Source organism: Bubalus kerabau, chromosome 19 (assembly GCF_029407905.1).
Source record: "Bubalus kerabau isolate K-KA32 ecotype Philippines breed swamp buffalo chromosome 19, PCC_UOA_SB_1v2, whole genome shotgun sequence".
NCBI lineage: Eukaryota > Metazoa > Chordata > Mammalia > Artiodactyla > Bovidae > Bubalus > Bubalus kerabau.
Window position 1 is genome coordinate 24,427,149 of NC_073642.1, and position 16,193 is coordinate 24,443,341.

At 44.4% G+C, this 16,193-nt stretch overlaps 1 long non-coding RNA gene across 1 annotated transcript; it reads right to left on the reverse strand.

The window, feature by feature from the left end:
- Positions 1-1,232: 1,232 nt before the first annotated feature.
- Positions 1,233-15,089, reverse strand: LOC129634055 (uncharacterized). Its single transcript, XR_008705394.1, has 4 exons — positions 14,952-15,089; positions 4,372-4,486; positions 2,487-2,629; positions 1,233-1,580 (listed from the first exon to the last, which is right to left on the reverse strand). It is a non-coding gene; the product is annotated as an uncharacterized LOC129634055 (long non-coding RNA).
- Positions 15,090-16,193: the final 1,104 nt, after the last annotated feature.

Here is a 16,193-nt window from a genome sequence, read left to right on the forward strand (position 1 = left end):
CCAGGTTTGGATCCTTGTGAGTCTTCCTTAAATAAGACTTGATTCATGTGAGGTGTTGAAGATCTTACAAGAGCCAAGTCTGGACATCTACTATTTACACTGCTCCCAGATTCAGCTTACTGTGCATTAACCTGTGGTTCCTTAAGTCTCATTAGTGGATCCTTTAGGGCCTAACCAAACGAAGGTCTTCTGAACTGTGCTCCAGGAAAATGACCGTGGGCAGGGCACCCACGGGAGCAAGATGGGCTCTGCTACTAACAAGATGCCACCTCCTGCAGACCTGTGTTCCCCAGAAAAATAGACGCTGGCTGGGCTGAATTAGGCTCATCAGGGTCAGTGCAGAGACCCCTGAAAGGGGGAAATGGGGTGGGGGCATCACCTCACCACTTGCGCAGCTCCTGATGGGTTGGCTCAGTACATGTATGTCTATGTGTGTGTATCTCTCCCTGTGTGTGTATCTGTGTTTTTGTATGTGTATATATATTATGTGTGTATCTCTCCCCGTGTGTGTGCGTGTGTCTGTGTGTGTGTGTTTGCATCTCTCTCTCATACTTCATAAATGCTTTCGTGTCATTTTTTTTATGTTCTACAGCTGGAAAATGGTCCAGAACTATGACCCTTGATTTTTGCATTCCTTTTCTCTTCTATCATTTGGTGATTGTTTTAAAAATCAGTGCAGCAGCAACAGCAGGATAATTCAATACCAGTGTGGGAAATACACCTAGCATAATGCAGGAACGGCAGAGGGGTCTCTGCCACGGTCAGCCCTGGGCTACTCCGCTGACCGTCTCTCTCCGTCTCCTTAGAAAGGTTAGCACTTCCTGTGTGGGTGTTGAACAAGGACTTGTAAGAACAAAGGAGAGAAATATAGAAAGTGGGAGATAGAGAGGCCCAGGGAAGAGGGAAAGTGGGAGGGAGTAGGGAGAGAGCCTGCGGCTTTAGGTGGTGATAGAAGACGGATTGTATTATCACCTCCAGGGGCTCTCTGTGCTTTTGACTTCTTGGGCTCCTTCCTCCATAAAATGATGTTGTTGTTGTTGTTTAGTCACTAAGTCTTATCTGACTCTTTGCAACCCAATGGACTAGAGCCCGCCAGGCTCTTCTGTCCATGGAATTCTCCAGGCAAGAATATTGGAGTGGGTTGCCATTTCCTTCTCCAGGGGATCTTCCCGACCCAGAGATCGAACCTGCGTCTGTGCATCTCCTGCATTGGCAGGCGGGTTCTTTCCCACTGAGCCACCTTGGAAGCCCATAAAATGATATTAAAAGTTCTATTTTACAGCTTCACTGATATGAAGACACATTTAATCTAGCTTTGATTATGTCCATGGTCTTTCTTCTGACTTCTGATTTTAAAACAAATGAAGGTGTTCTGCATGCATGCCTGCTAAGTCACTTCAGTCATGCGCGACCCCTGGACTGTAGCCCACCAGGCTTCTCTGTCCATGGGGATTCTCCAGGCAAGCATACTGGTGTGGGTTGCCTTATCCTCCTCCAGAGGATCTTCCTGGCCCAGGGATCAAACTCCTGTCACTTGTGTTTCCTGTATCAGCAGCGGGGTTCTTTACCAACAGCGCCACCTGGGAAGCCCAAAGGTATTTTCATGGCCTCTAAAATTACCCTGAGCCCCTGGCATTGATCCTGCTTTTGCCTGATGGGGAAATAGCCCCAGAGCCCCACCAGCCTCTGCCCCTTGTCCATGATCAGCTCCTTCTAGGATGTGCTTGTCCCTACCCTGACCCCACGCTGGGTGCAAATTCCTGAAAGAGGGATCTAGTTTTAAACATCTGGGAGATGGAAAGTTAAGCATAATGTTCTGTAGGAATTATTAAGGCCTCTCTGGGGGAAACCATTACAGAAATGGTAAATCCACTGGAATGAACAAATTCCCCCTCCTCTTCCCCTCTCAACCCCTTCACCCTCATCACGAGAAAAGCAAGCAAATAAATAAATAATCACTTGGAAGAAATTCGCAGATCGTTATTGAATGGTTTTGCTGGGTTTCAGCAAAGTGCAGTCGGCATTCTTTCTAGTGTAACAGGCAATTAACTGCACAGCGGAGACAAGAGGCAGAGGCTCATTATAAAAATAAAAGAAACGTGTGACCTGGGTGCCAAAAAGGAAGAGACACAGCTGCATGTCATCCCAGCCTGGGGTTTTGAAAGTAACTGGCCCTCCATCTGAGTGTCTAATACACGAAGTGAGCTGGGGGCCTGGGACGTGCATGCCATACATGAGTGCATGCTCAGTCGTGTCTGACTCTTTGCAACCCCGTGGACTGCAGCTTGCTGGGCTCCTCTGTTCATGGGATTTCCCAGGCAAGAATATTGGAGTGGGTAGCCATTTCCTTCTCCAGGGGATCTTCCCAATCCAGGGATGGAACCTGGGTCTCCTGCATTGCAGACAGGTTCTTTATCATCTGAGCCACCAGGGATAGGGTACTTTAAATAGTTAAATGAGGATGTATTGTCCTAAGTCTGACTTACTCACAGGACTGAGTGCAGTACAGCCTCAGAGAACCCAGCCAAAGCAGCATGCTAAGCAGACGCCTGTGCAAGTGAACAGAGGTAGACAGTTTCCGTTCTCTGAGCTCTGGCTGATCGAGAAGGAGCAGGATAAAGTCTTGACTCTGTAAATAAACAAACAGATCCTCAGCTATATAAAGTCCAGGGCATGGAATAGAGGTCAGTGGGCTGGGCAAAACCCAGATGTGGATAAACTTTGAGGATAGAAATAATCCAATAAACAGAGCAGGCACGGTCACGACGTCTGCAGTGAGAGACAGGCTGTGTCTGCCCTAAGCCTGGGGTCCACAGAAAGCCCAGAATCTGGCTGGAGGCCAGGGACCCGTGAAGCCGGATAAGTCCTAATGACTGATGGTGTTGGGTGAAGTTTAGACTTGAGAATCTCCAGGCTCATCTCTGTGCGGCACAGCTGTTCTCCACTGTTCCCTTTCACTGCCTGGCCAGTGGCATTGCCTTAAGCTAAGTTCTATCCCCCACCCCAGGGGCAGAAACAAACTAATCCCTCTGATACCTTCCTCAGAAGATGACCAATGGATCCAGTGTCTATGTGGTGCCACTCATCTGTCAACTTTCTCCCAGGACTCTTTTTTGTTCAGTTGCTAAGTTGTATGAACTCTATGTGACCCCATGGGCTGAAGCACAACAGACTTCTCTGTCCTCCACTCTCTCCCAGAGTTTGCTCAAATTCATGTCCATCAAGTTGGTGATGCCATCCAACCATCTCATTCTCTGTTGCCCCCTTATCCCCCCTGCCCTCAATCTTTCCCAGCATCAGGGTCTTTTCCAATGTGTTGGCTCTTCACATCAGGTGGCCAAAGTATTGGAACTTCAGCTTCAGCATCAGTCTTTCCAGTGAATATTCAGGGTGATTGGCTGGTTTGATCTCCTTGCTGTCCCATGGACTCTCAAGAGTCTTCTCCAGCACTACAGTTCAAAAGCATCAATTCTTCAGTGCTCAGCCTTCTTTGTGAACCAACTCTCACATTCGTACATGATTCTTTGTTAAGTGTTAATCACTCAGTCGTGTCCGAATCTTTTGCGGCCCCATGGATCTTTAACCCACATCAAAAGAAGTTAGATTTTGTCCCCTTTCAGGAAGGCGGCTGTAAGGAGCTTGCACTGCTCCACGGAGCACTGGGGACTCCCAGGGTCTCCTTAGGCTCTGAGACCCACCTTTAAGTTCTCTGCACTCGTCTTTACAACCTGCAATGTCACTTGAATGAATGTCTCCACCTTGTTAAAAACTTTGAAAAGCCCCGGGCATATGGTCAGTCAAGTCCCTTCCTGCTGTGTTCACCCATCATACTGTGACAAGTCTCTTGAGCCTAAAATTGCAGGCACCAGGTGTGGGGGCCCTGCAGGCACAGACCAGCCTGGATTGATTTCTCTCTGGCCCCCAGCCAGGATCTGGCACGGTCATTGCACCCCAACACTCCAGGGACCAGCCGTAGGAGACACTCTGGCTAGCTTTCCAGCTGATGGGCAACAGCTGGCCAGATGTTGGCAGCAATCTCATGGAGCTGACGGCTCAGCTTCTCCCCTCCTGCTTTCAGTGACCCAGGCCACCAAACTGAGGCCAGCTTCCTCTTGGCCAATAGCACCTCGGCAAAGTTAGAAAAGACAGACTCAGTCGGAGGCTTTCTGGGGGTTGCCAGAGTAGCCAGTGAGCCCCAGGGAGGGTGAGGTGAGTTTACACAACCTCAGGAAGCCTTTACCATGACCAGCATCATCCCCTTCTCAACCAGTTTCAGGTGAGAAGCCCAACTGAGGACGGGAACACCAGCCCATGACCCCTTTCCCATACAGGGGCGAAGCCAAGGCTCAGAATCACATTTAGCCTCCTTACCTGCCTGGTCTCATGCAGACCTGCATTTGGACAAAGATGCATTTGAATCCTGGGTCTCCACTTTACCAATTAGAAGACTGTGAGGATTTATTGATCCTCTCTGTGCATCCATTCCCTGAAATGGAGGTATTAACACCTACCTGACTGGGTTGCCAAGTATCTGATGAACTGTTGTTGTTGTTTTAAACTTTTTTTTTAATACTGGGGTATAGCAGATTAACAATGGTGTGATAGTTTCAGGTAGAGAGCAAAGGGACTCAGCCATACATACACATGTATCCATTTCCTCCAAACTCCCCTCCCATCCAGGCTGTCACATAACATTGGAACAGAGTTCCCTGTACTGTACGGTAGGTCCTTGTTGGTTATCCAGTTTAAATATAGCTGTGTGTATATGTCGAGAAGATCTGATGAACTATTAGAAGAGCATAACACAATGCCTGCACCTTAGAATGGGTTTTATATTATTATTAAATTTTTAAGGAGCTGTGTGCATCTGAGGCTATTCAAAAATGCAAAATCTCTTTCTGGGTGCACGCTGGGGAAGAATCTATCATTTAAATGTTGATCACAGACTCCAGGTGACCTCACTGCCCCATCCACCTTCAATTCCATCTGTGCCATGAATTAGCTGAATGACCTGGATCGGGTTTCTAAAACGAAGGACTTGGATTAGTCAGTGGTTCTCACACTTTAGCATGTGTCAGCTGTAAAACATGGATGTCGGGGCCTTACCCACAGAGTTTCTCTTGAGAAACTGTATTTCTAGTTCCCCAGCAACACCGATAGTGCTGGTCTGGGCCATACTCTGAGAACTACTGGATCTTAAATGTCTTTTCCAGTTCAAATGTTTTATATTTTATCTATATTCTACATAATTATATTTTAAATATTTATATTTTATGCTTTTAGGATTTTATAGTCCAAGACTATATGGGGTTTGGACTGGATAGGTTTCTCCAGGAAGACACTGCAATGTGGTATTAAAGAGCTGACAGCTGGAGTTTGTTAGTCAGCCTTGGGAAGCCTGGCTGCTTGTAAAGATGTGTGCGTGTGACCTTGAAAAAAATTACTCTTTTACTACATCCTTCTCATTTGGGAAATGGGTGTGATAACAATATCCTGCTTTATATAATTTGAGGTGCAGACTGATGGTACTTCCTCTGAACCCCCAGGACAGAATACTTGTTTCATACCCAACCTCAAGGTATGGATCATAATTAGTCAAAGCCAGTTACGTTCTCTTTTGCCAGAAACTGTTGAGGGGATGATCACATGATAATTCTACAAAGGGAAAGTCTGTTGGGGCCTTCTAGAAAAGACATCACCCCTCATTAATGACAAGAACTTCTCAAAGGCAAGTCTTTTTTTCCTGTAGTTTTTCAGTGCTTTCCTGGCTTGTGCTGATGTCCTGTAAAGATATAGTGCTAGAGCTGCAGAAGCCACTTTGCACTCATGAGGCCTCCACCAATGAGTCACCGAAGATGGCACAATGGAAAGACAGAAAGCGCTTGGGTCCTTGAGTGGGCATTTGAGTTGCTGGGCCAGCCTTAGGTCCATCAACTTCCAGATTCTTGTTCATAAGAGGCCACACTGGTGAGCACTTACTGCATTTACTATACATCAGATGTACTATCATATCAGATGATACATGTGAAGCGTGTTTTTATACAATGCCTGGGACATACTTTGTAATCAGTAAATCTAAGCTCTGGGCAATGATGGAAACCCCAATAGTTTCCTATAGAATCTTCTTTCATTTTTAATAAAATCTTTGCCTCAAGGAAACTTATTTTGAGAGGCAATGTACATTTACTCAGAGAAGGCAATGGCACCCTACTCCAGTACTCTTGCCTGGAAAATCCCATGGATGGAGGAGCCTAGAAGGCTGCAGTCCATGGGGTCACTGAGGGTCGGACACGACTGAGCGACTTCACTTTCACTTTTCACTTTCATGCATTGGAGAAGGAAATGGCAACCCACTCCAGTGTTCTTGCCTGGAGAATCCCAGGGACAGGGGAGCCTGGTGGGCTGCCGTCTATGGGGTCGCACAGAGTCGGACACGACTGAAGCGACTTAGCAGCAGCAGCAGCCATGTGCTATACAGTAGGTCCTTGTTGTTTATCTGTTTTAAATATAGCAGTGTGTACCTGTCAGTCCCTAACTCTCAGCCTACCCCTGCCCCACAGCCTTCCCCCGGCAACCATAAGTTCATTCTCCAAGTCTGTGGGTCTGTTTCTGTTTTGCAACTAATTTCATTTGTACCATTTCTTTTTAGTTTCCACTTATAGCGTTATCATATGATATTTTTCTTTCTCTGTTTGACTTACTTCACTCAGTATATGACAGTCTCTAGGTTCATCCTTGTTGCTGAAAATGGCATTATTTCATTCTTTTTAATGGGACCCTCTCCCATTTTCTTTATGACTGAGCCCAGAAGTTCCCTGGAGCGTCTGCATTTTAACCATAGGTACATCCGGGCATGCTGAGAACAGCAGAAGGATAGGGAGAAAGGAAGAAAAGGGAAGACTTAGGCTCCCCATTTTCCCCTTTGTTACTTGTTATTAAGGTAACTGAAACTAACCTCCTCATCCTGACGGCCCCTGCACCCTCAGGGCAAACCTCATGTGCAATAATACAGGATCTTCTTCTTTCCCGCGTTAGCACCCAAAGTTGTTATTTTTCCCCCCTCAAGTCAGAATTGGATGCTATATTTGTAAGATTTCATTACAGGGATATTCCACCTGGCGACCAAATCAGACTGGCAGCGGAGTAAGGCTGATTATACAAACCCCCATCTGTCCTCATTAATCTGGGTAATGATGTGCACAGCCCCAGCCGGGTACCCTAGAAGCTGGCACCGAGGGCCTCTGTGCAGGTGAGCCCAGGCAGTGACACCGCCTCCCTCTCTGATCTGCAGGAGCCACATCAGAGCGATGACAGCCTGAGGTCTGAACATGGCCACAGAGACAAATCATTAGCTGGTGTCAGAGGAGACGGGACCAGTTTTCTACAAAATTCAAGTCCATCCCATTTTCAAAGGCTCAGGTGGCTCAGTTCACCCCTCCTTCCCTCCCCTCCCTGCTCCACCATCACCACCCATCAAAAAATAATCTAGCTTTCTTAAAATGTGGTTTTATAACCTTGTGGATGTTTAGAAGTCAAAAATACAAATTCATAGGCTGCAAACTTTGTCAGCACCCTCGCTGACCAGCTCACAGGCAGACTGTACATCCTGGAGTTACCCCATGGGTTGCCATGGCTGGGACCTGGCTGACAGGCACACTAGGCATATACTCATGACCCCAGCCCCAAAAGGAGCCCAGACCTCCCTGTTTTCTGACAGTAAAGCGCTGCCTGCTCAGCTCCCCTGCACCACCTCATCAGAGGCCCTGTTCAGTACCAACCCAGACATGCTACTAAGAAGGCTGACAATACAAGTGGTTTCAGAGGGTGCAGCTGTTCATCTAGAGTAAGGATTTGTCCTAATCTGCAATTACTCAGATGTCTGCCGGACTCTCCACTTGAATGTCCCCTGGGGCCATCAACTCCGCTTATCTGAAGCTGAATTGCTACTCTCCACCCCACCCCCAACATTTGAATGAAGTTCTCCTCCCAACACTTGAATTTTTATCCTGGCACCACTGCCCACAATTCAGGAGACCCAGGCTCAAGTGTTGGGTCAAGAAGAACCCCCAGAGGAAGAAATGGCAACTCACTCCAGCGTGTTTGCCTGGAGAATTCTGTGGACAGAGGAGCCTGATGTGCTACAGTGCATGGGGTCACAAGGTGTCAGACACAACTGAATGACTAACACCAACACCACTCTCCTGGAGTTCACGTTCTCAGAACTGGAGCCTCGCATTCCTCTGCTCCCTCTCAGAGCCATTGTCCCCACTGCATCAGCTTCCAAGCTCTGGCATCATCTGGCTCCTTCCATGTCTACACTGATGGCAACCAAGTTCAGCCATTCATTGTGCATGCATGCTAAGCCGCTTCAGTCACATCTGACTCTTTGGGACCCCATGGACTGTAGCCTGCAAGGCTCCTCTGTCCATGGGATTCTCCAGGCAAGAATACTGGAGTGGGTTGTCATGCCCTCCTTCAGGAGATCTTCCCAACAAAGGGATCAAACCCAGGTCTTTTACGTCTCCGGCACTGGCATTTACCACTAGTGCCACCTGGGAAGCCCTCCTTCTTGTCTCCCCAGTAATATGGATGCTCACAAAAGTATTTGCTATTGACTGACTGATTCCCTGGCTCTGTGAGATTAAGGCAGGAATGTCCTGACCCTCGGAGAAGGCAATGGCACTCCACTCCAGTACTTATGCCTGGAAAATCCCATGGATGGAGGAGCCTGGTGGGCTGCAGTCCATGGGGTCACTAGAGTCTGACAGGACTGAGCGACTTCACTTTCACTTTTCACTTTCATACATTGGAGAAGGAAATGGCAACCCACTCCAGTGTTCTTGCCTGGAGAATCCCAGGGACTGGAGAGCCTGGTGGGCTGCTGTCTATGGGGTCACACAGAGTCGGACACGACTGAAGCGACTTAGCAGCAGCAGCAGCAGCAGCAGCAGCAGCAGTCCTGACCCTTCCTTCAGTGCATCCAGGGTTACTTGGGCCGGTAAGGGTTTCCCCAGGTCAGTTCTGCTGAGTGCCACATCCCCTCTGACTGGCTGTTTGCCCTTTCAGTGTTACTCTGAGCTATGTTTCACAGTGTAAACAAGTAGGTTCTCTGAGGCCTGAGTTTTAGTTTGGAGCTTCATTTTGATCTCCAGCAGCCTTAAATTCAATGCATCACCAGGAAGAAAAGCCATCTGTCCAGCAACCCAGCCCCCAACTCTCAAGCCACCATTCTTGGAAACAGAAGACTCAGACAAAAAAGAAGGAAAGATCAGCTTGGAAAATCAACCACATCAGTGGATCAGTGTGCCACCCTTCCCCAAAAGGGAATTTGGGACTTTAGTTACATGGTGCAGTATCTCTCAGTTCCAGAAAGCTCTTTGTTGTTGTTGTTGTTCAGTTGCTAAGTCATGTCCAACTCTTTGTGACCCCATGGACTGCAGCACCCCAGGCTTCCCTGTCCTTCACCATCTCCCAGAGTTTGTTCAAATTCATATCCATTGAGTCAGTGATGCTATCTAACCATCTTATCCTCTGCTGCCCCCCTCTCCTCCTGCCTTCAATTTTTCCCAGCATCAGGGGCTTTTCCAGAGGGCTCAAGTCTTGTTAAAATTTAGGGTCGGAGTCCCTAATGTTCACAGCATTGCAAAATACAAAGCCTGCTGTGTAAGCACCTTGCCCTTGATTAGAAATTGCCAGAAAGCAGCTGATTGCAACAACATCAGCAACATCCCTTCTCTGATCCACCTAAACAATAGATATAAATATCTTTATGCGTATAAATATGTTGCACAGTTATAGGTATAAACATTTATCAGACTAAAGAAACTAAGGAGACTAGTCTCATTTAATTCCCACCCACATCCCCAGCTCTAATCAAGATGAATTTTTTGGAGTCTGCTTTCAATTCCAATTAAGGGATGCTTTTATACCTTTTATTGGGGAGCAACTATATTTAACACTACCATTCACTCAAAGTAGTAATTGGGTTTTTTAAGATATGAAGCTTTTAAAGCTACCTTGAGGCTCAAAAACCTTCTTTCTGCTGCTCATGAGCCAAGTTGACTGAACTCGAGATACAGAGCTATCAGGAGTTTCCTGGGCACCATAGAACCCACATCATGCCTCTGTGCACAGAGATTTGGGCATCTAACAGAGCAATTTCCTTAAAAAAATAAGTAATTTGAAGGAATTGGCCCATTGAATTTTTTAAGAATTCAGAGTTAGGTTTTAAACAGGACAACTGTAAAAGAAGGAGGAGAAATATGCAGAAATATATTCTGTTAGGAAAAATATATCCATTGGTGGGGGGAAGAGGACTTGTACAATATCCACTGAAATTAATCATGATGTGTCCCATCTCTGCTTTCATAACAAATCAGAATTTCTACATCTCAAACAATTATCTGTGCAAAATTCAAATAAAAGCAACAGCAAAACATCCATTGTGTCAACAGGATAAGTTTACAAAACTAAACCTTCAGATGTAAACCTGCCTTTATTACAGCCCAGGCATCTGCTAGCGGCTCCATCACTTTCCTCCACAGGGTATTCAAGAGCTGATGTGCATCCAGACATATTTGCTGGATCCTGGGAAGATGGTAGAGTAGGAAGCACAAAGAATCTGTCTTTCCATCTAGGCAACAATTGCACTGGAAGAATTTGTCTGCTGTAACTATTTTGAAATTCTGGAGTTTACTGAGAGCTTGCAACTTCTATGGGAGAAGGCTTACAAGGTATGTTATACTTGGGGGTGTTGTTTAGTTACCAAGTCGTAACTCTTTGCGACCCCATGGACTATAGCCCACCATGTTCCTCTGTCGATGGGATTTTCCAGACAAGAATACTGGAGTGGGTTACCATTTCCTTCTCCAAGGGATCTTCTCAACCCAGAGATCAAAACTGGGTCTTCTGCATTGGCAGGGGGATTGTTTACTGCTGAGCCACCTAGGAAGCACTAAATTACACTTATGTCTTGTCAATTTCAGCTTGTAAGTCTTTAATAGCCACCATCTCCGCTCCAGTCCCATGGCAGGCCACTGTACACCTATTCCTAGAGTAGTTGGCATAAAGTTTTCAGAAGTCAGAGTGGACAATAAGAACCCTGTTCTCCCCAAACTAGGTATCCATGTTCTGATCACCAATGGACCATTCTGATCACAGAGGGGCAAACAGAAGCATGCAGCCATTGTTTCAGCCCCATCGTTGTTGTAAGCTCTTTTCCATCCTACTCAAGTAACTTCCAGAGGATTTAAAGGGCTGGCTTTCCCCTCCCCAGTCCATTTCTCTCTTTTTCTCCTTTAGGGAACCAAGCATTAAAGACTAGATCATTCAAAGGCAACAGCTGTATACAGTGGAAATTACAGTCACTATGTATGCCCAGGGAAAGGTTTAGGCTCAGAAGAGAACTGAGAAGACCTTTAAGTTTACACCTCAACATTAAGAGAGCCTACAATAATTTTTTAAGGCAAAATAAAAACAGCAAGCCCTAGAGAAAGGGAAGAATTCTGACTTTCCTACCACATTGTTAGCTTCAAGTGTCCAGTTTTCAACAAAAAATCAGACAATTCCCAAAGATGAAGGAGTTTGTTACCACTAGATCTGTTGTGTAAGAAGTACTAAAAGAAGTCTTGCAGGTTGAAATGAAAGGACACGAGAGAGTAACTCAAAGCCGTATGAAAAAATGAAAATTTCTATAAAGGTAAATACATGGACAATCTTAAAAGGTAGAATTGTTGTAACAATGAATTGTAACTCTGCTTTTTATTTTCTACATTATTTAAAAGACTAATGTATTTCTAAAATCACTTATTCAGTCATTCAGTCAATTCTGTTGGGCAGTTGTATCCGACTCTTTGGGACCCCATGGAAATCACTTATTAGCTTACCTTTTTGGAATACAATGTATAAAAATGTGACTTTATGACAAAAATGACTGAAAGAAATGTAAACAGAGCTCTGAAGGAAGTTTTATATTTTCTTGAACTTCAGCTGGTATAAATTCAAATTAGACTTGTATAACTTTAGGATGTTAAATGTAACCCCCATTATAACCACAAGGAAATAGTTGTAAAATATATACAAAGGAAACTAGAGAATTAGAATGATTTACTACAAAAATCAACTAAGCACAAAAGAAAACAGAAATGCAAGAAAAAGAGGACAAAAATGCTATACATATAGGAAACAAATTATAAAATGACAGAACTCTCTCCTTATCAGTAATTACTTTAAATATAAATGGGATACACTCTCCGAGAAATTGAAAATCAGAAATTGGCAGAATGGATTAAAAAAAATATGATTCAACTATACGCTGTCTAGAAAATATTCATTTTAGGTCCAAAGACGCAAATAAGTTGAAAGTGAACATGGAAAAGGTTATTCCATGCAATGGAATATCTTCCACCTTAAAGAGAAAGGAAATTCCCACATTTGTTATGATATGGGTGAAACTTAGGGACATCTTACTAAATGAAATAAGTCAGTCACAAAGAGACAGATATTGTATGATTCCATTTATACTCGTACTAAGTCATTTCAGTCGTGTCCGAGTCTTTGTGACCCCATGGACTGTAGCCCATCAGGTTCCTCTGTCCCTGGGATTCTCCAGGCAAGAATATTGGAGAGGATTACCATGCCCTCCTCCAGTGGGTCGTCCCGACCCAGGGATCGCACCCCCATTTCTTATGTCTCCTGCATTGGCAGGCAGGTTCTTTACCACCAGTGACACCTGGAAAGCCCTCCAATTATATGAGGTACCTACAATAGTAAAATTCATAGAGACAGAAAGTAAGATGTTGGTTGCCAAAAGCTGGGGCAAAGGGAGAAGGAGAAGTTACTGTCTCATGGGTACAGAGTCCCAGTTTTGCCACATGAAAAGAGTTCTGGAGATGAATGGTGGTGATGGTTGGGCAACAATATAAATGCACTTAATTCCACTGAACTGCACACTTAAACATGGTTAAGATGGTAAACTCTGGGTTACATATATCTTACCACAATAAAAATTAAAATGTAAAAAGAAAACAGATTTCCTGGTGTTGGTTGGACTAAGCTCACAGTTTATGAACCCAATTCCACATCCTCCTACAATGTCATTTCCCCATTCTCTTGGTTTCATCTCAGTCTGGTTTTCATTGCTGTGCTGTGCTTAGTCACTCGGTCGTGTCAGACTCTTTGTGACCCTATGGACTGCAGTCTATCAGGCTCCTCTGTCCATGGGGATTCGCCAGGCAAGACTATTAGAGTGGGCTGCCATGCCCTTCTCCAGGGGAACTTCCTGACCCAGGAATTGAACTGGGGTCTCCTGCATTGCAGCCGGATTCTTTACCAGCTGAGCTACCCGGGAAGCCCTTAATCTGGTTTTCATTACCTGGAAATATTACAGCTGAAGGACACCACCCCAACTCCGATTCCCCCAAGTTTCATTCTCCATGGACTATGTTGTTCAGAGGCTAAGAGGACCGGCTCTTGGAGCTCGACCACCTGGGTTTGAATCCCAGCTCTGAAACTGAGTAGCTGGATGACATTGGGCAATTTATTTATTCTCTCTATACCCTCAGTTTTCCTACTTGTAAAGTGGAGATGATCATGGTCCTTTTCTATCAGAGTAATTCTCAGAATTAACTGTTAAATCACATGTATAAGGCCGATCATAATTTCCAGTCCATACTGGGTGCTCAATGATTCATGTTACCAACATCCCACTAAAACAAGCACTGAAGAAAAAAAAAAAAAAAGTCAATCAGATAGATAACTAATGAGAATCCACTGTATAGCACAGGGAATTCCATTCAGTGCTCCGTGGTGATAAAGAGTGCCTATACATATATGTACATGTACATTCACTTTGTTGTACAACAGAAACTAACACAACATTGTAAAGCACCTAAACTTCAATTTAAAAAAAAGAAAATCATACAGTCCACATTCATCTATTTCCCAGAGCACCTACCTTAGCTTTGCAGTCTTTAAGTGGTCTCCCTTCCTTCAGTTTTGTCCCTTTCCAAAATCCATTATCCCCCTCCAGGCTAAGGAGATCTTTCTAAAACACAAATCTGGCCAAGCCCCTCTCCTGTCGAAAATCATTCAACCACCATGGCCATGGTATGGTTCCTGTCTTTTACTATTCTCCAGAATTTTACCCACCCTCCAATTGCACCGACCTGCTTGCAATTCCTTGAGTCTGCAGTTTTTAATTTTCCATCTCAGTGCTTTGTCCACACAGCTCCCCCTCCTGGAAAGTTCTTTCATGGTTGGTCCACCTGGCAAGCATCAGTCATATTTGAGGCAGTTTTGCAACCTCTGTTCCGTGAGGTGTTTCCTGGTCACCTTGGCATCTGATCCCAGCAGTTCTAACATTTGAGTGACCTCAGTTATATCCATCTGATGGGACTGATGTTTATTCCACCTCTCATTTCCAGTTCCCACCAGGGTTCTGGCTCAAGATAGACAATTTGGGGTAAATGGACCTACGTGCACAGCAGACAAGGAGACGTGAGTCGTGATGTCTGCTCTCAAAGAATTTGGAATTATATTAAGCTTAGAGAATGCAGTCAATGTGCAGGTAAATGTCTCATTAAGGGCGCAGATAGAGCCTCACGTTCAAAATGAGGACATCATCTGGGGAGATTTTACAAACATTCAAACGGGCTTCCCTGGGGACTCAGATGGTAAAGAATCTGCCTGCAATTCAGGAGATCCAGGTTCAGTCCCTTGCTGGGGAAGATCCCCTGGAGAAGGAAATGGCTACCCACTCCAGTATTCTTGCCTGGAAAATCCCAAGAACAGAGGAGCCTGGTGGGCTACAGTCCATAAAGCTGCAAAGAGTCAAACATGATAGAGAACAACAACAAGCAAGCTCTGTTCCAACTGCAAGGCAGGTGGCCTAACATATTGTAGCTTCAGCTTCAGCATTAGTCCTTCCAGTGAATATTCACTGGGCTGATTACCTTTAGGATAGAGTGGTTTGATCTCATTGCTGTCCAAGGGGCTCTCAAGAGTCTTCTCCAGCACCGCAATTCCAAAGCATCGATTCTTTGGCAGTCAGCCTTCTTTGTGTAGTCACTTTGCTGAAGCTCAATACATAATAGCTCTTTCCCTCTTTTCCTTCCTGTAGAAGTCGTTGGTTCTAGTCTGCATTTCTTCAAGTTCTAGGAAAGGGCACATCTGTTTTCACTGAAAAGAAGTCACTCAGTGGAATCAAATCATTACTTTTCAATGGGACCTTAAAGAGCAGCCTCTCCATCTTTCTGCTCTTCTCATCACTGTGGAAGTAGGTATCACGGCTATTGCATTCATTTCTACTGCCTTCCTGATCAACAGTCACAGGGGCAAAGGAGCCATCACGAATAGATCAGTGTGTATTGGTAAAATGCTCTGTGTGATTCTGGCTAGTTCCAGTATTAACTTCCTCTAAAATTCAGAACCCCTACCCTGTATTCACACAGGGCTTAATATTCTCTGCCAGCAGAATTCATTGCCATTGTCACGAAGTGGCTCTGTGTGGGACTAGAACTTAAGACTCCTGGCTTTAGGGAGCAATTAAGATAGAAACTTGATAATACTGAAGAAGAATTTTCTGTTTCTAGTTCATTATTATTCAACTGTAATTGAATTTAAATGTTAACAAATGTCATTTTTGCTACCATTGAGAGGTGTATTTTTTTTGACTTATGAATACATATTATAGTAAAATATTTCTGACATCCAATCATTATTGTATTTCTGGAATGTTGTTAATTTGGTCATGAATTCATCTTCACTTAATAGAATGCTAGTCTCAATTTGCTAGTGTTATAATCAGGAGTTTTTGCTTATTTTCATAACCCAAACTGAACTATATATTTTTTTGTATTGATCTAGGCATCATCTCAATTCTGTTACTAAGGTTATTAACACATGAATAAGAAAACTTTCCATATATTTCCTTATTCTGTTTCTTGTACATTTAATGAAACCAACCAACAAAACCATCCATCCAGGCCCACGAGTTCTTGATTTAAGTGTAAATGTTGGCATCACTGGAAATCAGTCTTTAGTTATTTTATCTTTCAGAACTTCACTTCTAATGTAAATTTTTACGGGTATACTTTCCTTAAAATTAGGCTGTTTTGAGTTGCTCAGATTTATTTTTCTAATTACACAGAAAGTTTTCTATATTCTTTTCTTTCTTTCTTCACCTAAAAAGAATT